Here is an 11,533-nt window from a genome sequence, read left to right as displayed (position 1 = left end):
CCCTGGCTGGGTGGGGGAGAGGGAGCAGGACGCGCCGCGTCGCAGCTGCTGCTGCCGCCACCACTGCTACCACCACCACTACCGTGGCTGTCGCTGTTGGCCAGACCCTAGGCGGCCTCGGCCTGGGGAGTTAGGGGACTAGGGGTGAGAAGGAGTGGGCCTAAGCTCTGCTTTCCAGTGACCCCCTAAAGAGGATGTGGGGGGAGGGGCCTGCGCAGCGCAGCAGAGCCCGCTGCAGAGAGGGGACACCGAGTCACGGCCACCCCCTCTCATGCGGGCCTGAGTCAGATCCAAACCCAAACCTAGACAGGCCCGCCCGCCACCCGGCTGGGTTGTCTCCTACCGCACACCCCTGGCCGCTGAGGCAGGCGAGGAAGAGAGGTGGTGCGGTGGTAACCCTTAGCTGCAGAGGGGGCTACTGGGGATGAGGACGGGGCGCCGGCAGCAGTGGCGCGGAGCAGCAGACACCTAGCCTGTCCCTCCCCTCTCTCTCCTCTCGCTCCCGCCGCTCCCCCTCCCCGCGCACACGGCAGTGGCTCTGGCCTCAGATGATCCCGCTCCCCCCTCCCCCCAACCGCAGCCCCGCACGGTCGGGCGGGCGGGCGGGCGCACTCACCGATGGGGGGAGCCCAACAGAGGACAGTAGACGCACCAGGGCTAGGGTGCCCACAGTGCCTGTTCCCGTCGACTCTGCCCTTCCCCACATGCAACAATCAAAAAGAAACCCCACACTCACCCAAAAACCTGCAGCCAGTCCCCCTTGGGATCAAGACTGCCTGCCTGCCCGCCCGCCTCCCCCTCCTCCTCCTGAGATTTGGGGAAGGGGGCACCCTGCTCAGGGTTGAGCCCAGCCTGGGTTGCTGGCCAGCTCTGCGGATGAACCAGGCCCTGTGAGCATTCAGACCCTAGCCCACTCTTCTTCCTTTCTGGAAGGACCCAGAATGGAGAAGAAAACCAAGCAGGCTTTCGGAAATTCATGAGCTAAAAATGTCAGGAATTTCCTGGGAAACGCAGTTCCTTACGGGATTCATTAAAGCAGGTTCGCTTGCCCCTTTTACTCTTCCTCCCAGAAACTTCTGTCAAGGAGAGACCCACTCCCAAAAGTAAAACATTAAATGGTCGCTGGTTTTTATGCAGACAGCTAGGTTGCTGACCATTAATTAACCAGTGAGTCTTCGGACGGTGATAGCTAAAAGGGATCTTCTCTGGTGTTAGAAAGGTGCTCAGGAGTAGAGGAGGGGCTCAGAGATTAACTGATTTCTCTCTTACTAGACCTGATGTATAACCTAGGGCCTATTTCCAGATAGTATTGAGTGCTCGTACTCTCTCACTGCAGTCTGCAGCGCTGGCACTGTGGGGAAAGCTAAGGCCTATCTCCAGGGGACCCCCTGCCAATGCTCCCACACTCTCCCCCATCACCTTCTACAGGCAGCTGAGAGGATACAGATCACACAGCTCTGCCCCTGGCTTTCTCAAGCACATATCGTTGCCTCTATCCTGAGAAAAGTATACCTGTTCCATTTGCAGGTTCTATTCCCATTGAGCATCTCCTTCTTCCCCCAAAAGTAAGGAGACTTGCCTCCCTCACTCTTAGCCGGAGGGACAACTGGGAATATGGTTGCCCAGCTTCCTAGAAAAGAGTGGACTAACGATCAAGAAAACAAGAGCAGCCTAGAGAATAAGCGTTGTTGATTCCTGAACCCTCAAAGCCCCCTTACCATATCCCTTCACCTCCTGAACAAACTTGCCTGCTAAGTATTCATTCACAGCTTCCTTTTTCTCTTAGCAAGAGCCCCATTCTACTCAGCATTAGCTGCTGCAGCCCTGGGCTGAAGTTTGCGACTTCCCACTGAAAAGAAACAAGAAGCACCTGGCCACCAAGGAGCAAACAGGCGCAGTCCTGTGCACCCGTCTCAGAACCACCCACCTATACCAGTCGTCCCTGAAATGGCTCTCTGAAGGGAAGGCCCCACACCAAGAGATAAAAAAAACCTAGTCTTTGGGCCCCATAAAGAACTTCCCCTTATTTGGGGGGCAACCTCTAGTACCCTGTAGTACTCTTTCCGTGTTGATTTTTTCTGCACTCCCTCCCCTGTCCCAAAGTCTATTGGGAAAGGGACACAGGAACTTTTGAAGCACTTTCAACTGCACAGAAATACATGTGTGAAGAAGCAGTAGCTCCTCCATACTCAAACAGTAGTAATCAGGACCCTGGATAGACCCCAGTCTCTCCAGGGACAAAAAGGCTGAGTAGCAGGCTCTCCACAGAGAATGGTGTGGGGCATTACGCTTCACTTGTAAACTGAGGCTAAGATCTGGTATAATCCGATCTAGAAGGGCTGCTGCTCTTCCTCAAGAGTTTACCTCTAGTCAAACCAAGCCCCTGCTCCCTAATGAGAACTCAAGGCAGCAAAAAGGCCAATGAGAATACGATGAGGGCCCCACCCACCCCCTGCCAGTCCCTGCCTTTCCTCTGTGCTGACTGCTGCCCCCAGGACCGAAGACTAAGACTCGAAACTGCCCACCTTCCTATCCCTACTTCCAGTCTAAATTTTCTTGCCCTCCGTCCTAGACATCTATATACAGCAGGGATTCCGAAGTGATCTGAGTTTCGAAGTGCCCTGTTTTTCTGAAAAAGTGACTGCCACCAAGAACTGACTTCTTAGTTCCCCAGCGCAGAGGCAACTGATGAAGTTTCTAGACAGAACACAAGTTGAATATCATTTGTACACTTAAACTGGGAATTTTAAGCTCAAATCAGCAAATAACTGGGACCTAGATCTCTCCACATAAATATGTACTTATTTTATTCTATTCATTATATATGTATAAAACTTTTGCCCTTATATGCCAGCTTCTCTCCCACTTTATAAGAGTATCTAAAAAGCAAACAAGATTAACAATGCCATTTCCGAAATCATTCAGTGATAAATAGGATTTTTAGCATATTTTCACTACTGAAACGAGAGTTAATTTCAGAATAAGCCTGTAAGTGTGGGCTTTTTGTCAGACTAAGGAGGTGAAAGGCAGCTTTCCTTGGGCTATAGTGTACAGTAGCCTTAAAAGGCAATCTGGGAGAAATGAATATAAACTTCCCAAAAAGTCTTAAAACAAAAAGTTTAAATAAAACTTCACAGTTATATTTGCATTTTAACACTGAAAAGTCATTAGAAAATAAGTGGATTTTAAGACTTCTAACCATTCGTTAATTACCTAAACAATATACTAACTTCGTGAATGAAAAGTCTGTTCTAGTATCCAGATGTTTAAATTTGTTACTGTAAAACAAATAGTTGTAAAACTAAATGTATAATTTCATTACAATGTAGGAAAGACAAAAGGAAAACGAAATATACAGCAAATTAATATGCAGCAAAAATCCATGTTAATGAAAAACTTGTGAAAAAGTAAACATTTCCTTTCTCCTCAAAATATGCTTACATTTTAAAGACAATGTCTCTAGATTTCTTGAGCCCTTTTATTATTAATACAACAGACACATTTTAAAGAGAATAGAGACTGCTTTATTTTTAATCCCACTGTCTCTATGTATTTAACAAACTCTTACCAACAAAAAATTGTGCGCAAAGAAATAGACATTAGGCAGAACAAAAAGGAAAAAAAGCTTTAATTTTCTTCAGCCTGAACTACAGGTGATTCTGAAATAATCTAATTCAGCTTTGGTTTTATAAAGTAAAAATCAACACACATTTATAAAATAGACTTGGAAAGAGGTTGTCTACCTCTGGGTAGTAAACCCTTCTGATTATAGAGCTCCTAATAGAAACAATATGTTGATTAATATTTTACAAAATCACAAATTTCCAAAATAATGAACATTAGAGCTTGTGTTTTCAAGTGATACTTAGGTTAAATACCAGTCTTAAACCAGACAACTATCTTCAACATCCAAATCATTAAAACTAACTGGGATGTTGTACTGTAAATGTTCAAAGTGGAGGAATTAGCCATTTCTTCTCATGACTATCTACCAAAAAAATTGAGAAACTCTCAAATACATCTTAACATTTAACAACAACAACGACTAATAGTAACAGCATTTCCCAGATCGTTCTTTAAAAGCGTATCCCTTTTCTACAGTTCACTTAATCTTGAAAATCATGCCTCTTAAATGCTATTTTAATGTTTAGGATTAAAGATATGAAGTAAACATTTAAAATATGAAGAGAACAATCCACTTGATAAAAATCCTCGCATTTCCAAAATGTTTTCATTTTAAGCATTTGCAGAAGTTAAATAAACGTAGCAGACATTCTAAATTCGATAAAAGATTCAGAGAACCCGACATTTTATGTACTCCAAAGGTCCAAACAGAACCGATGTAAATGTCAATAGCTGTCTCCCTTCCGGCTGATACTTAAATGGTTTTACTAGTACTCAAAGCAATGAAATCAGCAACTCTCTCTCCACACTCTAGTCAACACTCCAATTTCCAAAGCCGCAATTCGCAAACGTCAGTTGGGCGGGGGCGGTGGGAGATCTTGAAGTAATCCAAAAATTTCCTTTCCCCTTTGACAGTCCACCAAAAGATGTCAAACCAAATCCAGCCTATTGTAAAGCTCTGGGACCTCCCTTCCAAGGACACCGAACACAAACATAGACACCGCTGCGAAAAGCTGTCCAAAAGCGCCTGGCCGGCCAGAAATGTAAGGAGCCCAGACCAAAACGAATTAGAACCCTCAACAGAGGGTCCCGCCGACACCGCGGAAAGGAAGGTGGCATTTATTCCGGGGTAGACAGCTACGAACCAGAGTTACCCCAGCCAGTCTTTTGGGCCTCTCCAACCCAAGTTCAGGTTTATGGCAGATATATTGGTTGGGTGCCTTCCCCTACAAACATCACAGCCCGCCTCCGGGTCCCACCGCCGCTCACAGAGAAGACCCCTCAGCTTCACATCCATTCCTTTTGCCCTCGGACAAAGGCAGAGGAGCTGTGGAGCTGACCCAGCGCTGTCGGGCAGTAAAAATGCCTTGTTCGGGCCACCCATCTTTGGGCCTGGCTTCATCTGCGATGTCAGCACCAAAGGGTTTTTTTTGTTGTTGTTTTGTTTTGTTTTCTGGTTTTGTTTTTACAACGCATCCTGGGCGGGTGTATGCATTTGGTGGTGGTGGGGTGGGGGCAGCCGAACAGAGGAGGGGTTGGCAGTGAAGCCTGGGTTACAGAACTCTCCTTCCTCTCCCTCCTTCCACTGTTGCCGTGCAGGGAGTGTCAGCCACGTCTAGCGCACAGTCCCAGGCCCCAAGGCGAAGGCGGCCAGGGGAAATGGGGCTCAGGGATTGCTAAGCAAACGCATCACTGGTGGTCTCCAGCGCCTGCGGAGGTAGGATCGTCTCTTTCCTTAAGGGGCGTGTTATTTTGTTCTCTTTTGGAAGTAGGAGGGGGTTCATTCGTTTCTCGCTGCGGGGGGTGGGGGAGAACGTTGCTGCACCGCCTGGGTCTCCAAGAGGGAGGGTGCGGGGATGTCTGCAATGGTACTATAATTATTCCTGTGCTGAGAGGGCAAGTAGAGGGGACGGGGCGGGCGGCACCTCGAGCTGTGGCAGTGGCAGCAGGGAAGGTCGCGAGGGGCTTACCCGGGCGGGCGGGCGCTGTCCTGCCGCAGGTGAGGGAGGGCGCAGGCTGGCGGGAGGGAGGGCGCGCGCGAGGCAGGCGCGAGAAGGGGGAGGGGAGGAGGGCGCGCGCGCGCACACCTGTCCTGGACAGCGGCGCTAGCCGAGCTGCGCCTCACTTGGGCTGTGCGGGCTAAGGAGGAAGGAGGGCGGGCTGGCAGGCGGGGGCGGGACGCCGAGGGGAGGAGGAGGAGGCGGCTCGGATGGCTGGCTCGGCTCTCGCTCGCTCTCCCTCCCGCGGGCAAGTCCGGCGCACACCCTGCTTCTCCCGCTCACTCACAGCCCCCTTGGCTCTCCCTCCTCCTCCTCCTTCCCCTGCGGGATCCGCTCGCCGCCGCCGCCGCCGCCGACGGCAAGTCGTGGCAGCCAGACGTCGGCGCGTAACCCGGCGCTCCGTGCGTGACTCCAGGCGACGTCAGCGCGCGCTCCGCGTTCCCCATCCCTCCTCCCAACTCCGTGGCTCGCGCCCTTCGCTCTCGCGTCCCTCGGTTTTAGCTGCCGCCGCGGCGGCCGCCGAGCGCGCTCTTTCCGCCCCCCTCGCGCGTGAGCGCGCCCTCTCGGCTGCGGGCGCGTCAACATTCCGCGGCCCAGGCCTTGAGGCGCGTCTGAGGAGGGGGCTGTCTGTGGCCTCTCCGCCCACACTTCCTCCACCCACCGCCCGCAGCGTCCAGAAAGACCTATTACTCGTTGGGCTTCTGAAGGCCGAAGCCAGGCTCAGGCGGGGATTGAACCCTGAAGGGCCTGCGCCAGCTCCAACTTAGGGCCCTGTGCATCGTTGCGGCTGCCGCTACCGCCCCATCACGCCGCACCCCCGCCCCAACTCCGCCCGTGTCTCTGAGGAGGCAATAGGCCTTTCATCTCCCGGGAAGGTCTCACCTTGGCCCTCAGACACCCGCCGAGAGGGGTTGTAAGGAGAGAGTTAACATAGAGAAGAGGGGCTAGACCACTTTTCAGGCTCTGGCCCCGGGAATCCTTGACAGGAAGCGTGGGGTTGATGCCCAGCCTCCCACGCAGTGTAATATATTGAAGCCGGGCCCCTTTGAGGGAATGCGACTTCCTTGGGCCGAGGGGGAAAGGGTAAAAGTTAATTTTCTTAAGTTGCTACGCAAGGGCTAAATGTGAAATTATAAAATGTCCTTTAAGACAGTCTTCTTGAAATCGTATCAAGTTAGACAAGATTTTTGGTGCACGGTAACGCTTTCCCTCGCTTTCTATGCTGTCACGTTTCCATCCTGCAACACTGAGTACGTAGATGGAACGTGATCAGCTCAAAACTGCAGCAAAATAAAAACTGCCTTTATCATCTTTATCAGTATTTAAATAGACCTCGGAGAAGTCCAGCTGTGATTTAGGAAAACTTAATCATTGCCTCAACCTGTTTAACTGTGTTTTGTTTTGAAGTTACTTTGCAGATACACCCTTTATTAGGCAATGGTAGACTTTTAAACTCACTTGTTAGAGGACCTTTTCTAGAAGCATATCTAGTTGAGCCTGCGAGGCAAGTAGGACTAAGGTATAATTAATCCCATTTTACAGATGAAAACTGAGTCATCAAAATGTAAGTCAGTTGTTCAGCGTTGTGAGGAGTCTATCACTGATAGAGGGAAAACTCTAAGGTATATTATTGCCTGCTTTATTCAGTAAACCAGAAATCTCTCAATTGTTTTCTTCCAAGTATCTTTTGCTGCCCCCTTTTAGTATTGTAGGCAGTGCCTGATGGCTGAGAAGAATCGCAGAGGACTAGAAAAGGTTTTGAGTCTGAAATTTTCTGCCACAGAGAATTAGAGCTCAGAAATAAGTTATTGCGAAACAATTCAACTTCCCTGTTAACACACAACAACAACATCATGCTTATTAATTCCCAGCTGGAGGTGAGAAAATGAGACTGGCTTAAAGGTGATGGGTCATTTCCTTTGAATTGCTTCTTTATATTCACCTCATCTTTAGGTGGCAGCACTACTATATAAATATCCTTGGAAGTACAGTCTTCTGCAACTTAATATCCTAAAGGATATTCTGTCCTAAATGTTTCCAACTGTATTGTGGAGGTTAAAAGTTGGTGATTTTATGATATAAAATCATAGCTGAGAATTAGAAAACTTGGAAGTTCTAGAGGAAAGACAGGCTATCAGAGACATTAATAAAATACATGGAGCTACGGAGGGAAAACGTTAGAAAGTTTCAAGAAAAAAGTTTTTTAGGTGTTTGAGGAGCAAGTAGCATCTCTTTAAACCTTGTCTTTTATTGAAACATAACAGAAGATAACCTTCCAAAGCAAACCATCCCTTCTCAGTACTGCATATTTATCAAGCATTTACAGGTTTGAAGTTGCTAGTTACATAGTTGCCTGTACTCAACTGTAATTTTAAAATTCAGATGCAGTTTTTCCTAATTAACAACATCAAGCTTATGAAAATTCCAAGTAAGACTTTACTGTTGATCCTTGTTGAAGAGAACTCTGCTTGGCTTCTTTCCTGGCTTTCCTAACTTGTTCACATCCAAGATAAACTGCCATCATTCAGGCTTACAGATGTGGGAAGACAAGCTGAACCAAATGTAAAACGGTAGCAATTTACAGGTAATTCTATATCTTAATTTCCTCCACATTTTTAGGTTAAGAAATTGTGATATAGGGGGGTTATTTGGATCAAGTGTTTTCTAAGTAGAACTTTGTCATAATTAATTTTGTGTATTTATAGTAGTTCTCCGTGTCCCTTTATCCAAGCAACCCAATACAATTGAATTTATATGCATTTAAAAATAGACTCCATTTGATTTACCGTGTAAATACAACCACCAAGGAATATAGAGGTATGACAATCAGGAGTGGGAAATAAAAGTATTTCTGGATAGAGGATGAAGTGTTAATAGTCTTTCTTCATGGCAGCTTCCATCGTTCTCAAGTCAAACTTGGAGGAGGAGTCTCAAGCAAATTGGTAGTACTCAAACTCTGCAGTATTATGTTAAGATTTTTAAGCTCTCTGGTGCCAACAAATCATGCAGCCTGGGGGCCTTTGCTCCAAACTTCTGCCAACTCCATTTTGGCAGTAAAATGTTCTGTTGAACAAAGTTTGCACGTGTTTAGGGTGTGAAGTGGTTCCTCAGGCATTTATCTGGTTTTATTCCAGTTTAGGGACTTGAAGACAAGGGTCAGAAGTGTGAGACTTGTAGAGTTGATATGTGCACTGAAACAGACTATAGTAGCAATCTTGAATTTTTGCTTTAAGCAAGGACAGCTTTTTCTTTGTTGATGTTGGAGTAGTTAAAGTGAATCCTTTAGTTTACTCCTTAAATGCTAACATGATATTGAATTGGTTTTCATAATCAGGTAAGCAGAACCCTCTCTGTTGAGGGGATAAAGCTGGGGAACATCATTTCTCATCCTCCTAACTACACCACCACCAAAATGTGTTTATCCAGATGAAACTCACTAAACAATAACTTGAGAGCAAAGGGACCAGTAATTATTTAAACTTGATCTCATTTGTCAAATTTTATGTAACTATGAGTCTCTGATCTTTTTTAGTATCAGTTGTCTGGCTTCATCTTTTTGACCCATCTCCTCCCATTCTGGAATCATTGGTTAACAGCACCTGAGCCAGATGTGTGTGCTAATTTGTTTTATTCCAAGGGTTCCTCTTCCTATAGAAAATGTATAGAATCTCAATTTCCATTATTTTTTTCAAGTAATTCTCATAGAAAATCTTTATAGAATCTGGGATAACAGTTTGAAAGTCATTAAGGTACTGTTGAAGCATATTTTTCTTTATCATTTAAGAGTAATGGCAAGAATAAAATACCAAAATAAAAGTAACAGATGTTGAAATGATACTGTTGTCTTACATTTACCATGATCAGCAAAATGTAAATTTGTAGGCTACAAGTATGACAATTTGAAAATGGTAGTTATTCTTGATACTTTTGCAGAGTGTGACCTAAATTCTTATTTGCACCTTTATTTTCTTTCCTTGTTTTTAAATGTAATTCAGATGTCAGAACTAACATGTGGATGAACTTAGAGATGGAGAAGAAAGCTGAGTTTTTCCAAAGAGTGAATGTATCTGAACTGGATAGCACTATTGAACTTTGTTGCATATTTTATGGTAGTTCTAAAACTCCTTTGCTTGCTTACTTTTAAATGCAACATGTTGCTGTACATACATACAACCAGACACCAGTGCCTTCTGAGGCTAATCCAGGCCATTTTTATAACCTAATGCAGTAGCACTTTGCAATTAGATGAAGAAGGTCAGTGGGATTTCTTTCTGTGGTGATTAAAATGTGTCGGGAAGAAATCAAGACAATACTCCAAGTGAAAAATATAAAGTCAGTTATTTCTTTAATATTTTGTGTTATAGTAATCATTTTTATCTTTTGAGCATACTTTTTTATCTACTTAAATACTCAAACAAAATACTCAAAATTAATTATTAAATGTAAATGTAACCACAATGAGATATCATCTCATCCCAATTAAAATGGCTTTTATCAAAAAGGGAATAATGAATACTGGTGGAAGGATGTGGAGAATGGGGAACCCTCATACACTGTCGGTGGGAATGTAAATTAGTACAGCCACTATGGAAAACTGTATGGAAGTGCCTCTGAAAACAAAGTAGAACTACCATATGATCCAGCAGTTACATTAGTGGGTATATATGCAGAAGAAAGGAAATCAGCATATCAAAGAGATAGCTGTACTCCCATGTTTATTGAAGTCCTATTGAAATAGTCAAAATATGGAATCAACCTAAGTGCCCATCAGTGGATGAATGGTTAAAGAAAATTGATTCATATGCAATGGAATATTATTCAGCCATAAAAAAAATGAAATCCTGGCCGGGTGCAGTGGCTCATGCATGTAATCCCAGCACCTACCTCATGAAGACAGAGAGTAGATTGGTGGTTACCAGAGGTTGAGAAGGGGAGAGGAGAAGAGGGATGAAGAGAGGTTGATTAATGTAAATATACAGTTTGATAGTGATAAATCAGTAGGGTGGCTATAGTTTATAACAATCTATTGTATGTTTCAAAATAGCTAAAAGAGAATAATTCAAATAACATAAGACAAAAATTTAAGATGATAGATATCCCAATTACACTGATTTGATCTTTACAAATTATATGAATGTATTAAATTATTAAATGTAGCCCCAAACTATGTACAAGTATTTTGTATCAATAAAAAATAAAATTTAAGATAAAGTAAATGTAATGATTAGCTTATATTTCCTAGATAGGAAATATTTACTTAATAAGTATGTATATGATGAGTTTTTTTATATTACTATAAAAATAGACATCTTACATAAACATGTTACGCTTGGTATTTAGATGGCTCTTTTTTTTCTGGCCTTGAACTTCTGGAAAGTAGGTATGGCCTGCTATGTTAGGACTAGTTCTTGGAATCCTTTGTTGTTTTTCAGTCAGCCTTATTTTCTTGGGTCATGTTTTGAAAATATTTATCAAATGTCTGTTTACCAGATATTGTTCCAGATGCTTGAACAAAATGAAATTTCTGCTGTCATAGAGTTTCCAGTCTATGTACGACAGATAATAAACAAATGTATAATATAATGTTAGTTAGTAATACGTGCTAAAAAGAAGAAGAAAATAGGAAAGGGGAAAGAGAGTTTCTGTGTGATTGTATGTGAAAGTGTCTATGCATGCTGCTCACCGAGTATTTTAAATAGAGTGATCAAGGAAGCCTCTCTGAAGAAGTAACATTTGAACAGAGATCTGAAAGAGTCAGTGATGGGAACATACAGGGAGATGTTCCAGGGAGGCATTGTGGACAATTTATGTCACAAAAAGTCACACAAGTGTAAGCCAAGTAACATCCTGTATGATAACTATATATACATTTTTTTGTTTTTTCTTAAGTGAAAAAGAAACTTACTAGG

Source organism: Colobus angolensis, unplaced genomic scaffold (genome assembly GCF_000951035.1).
Source record: "Colobus angolensis palliatus isolate OR3802 unplaced genomic scaffold, Cang.pa_1.0 Scaffold142, whole genome shotgun sequence".
NCBI lineage: Eukaryota > Metazoa > Chordata > Mammalia > Primates > Cercopithecidae > Colobus > Colobus angolensis.
Note: the sequence above shows the minus strand (reverse complement) of the source record.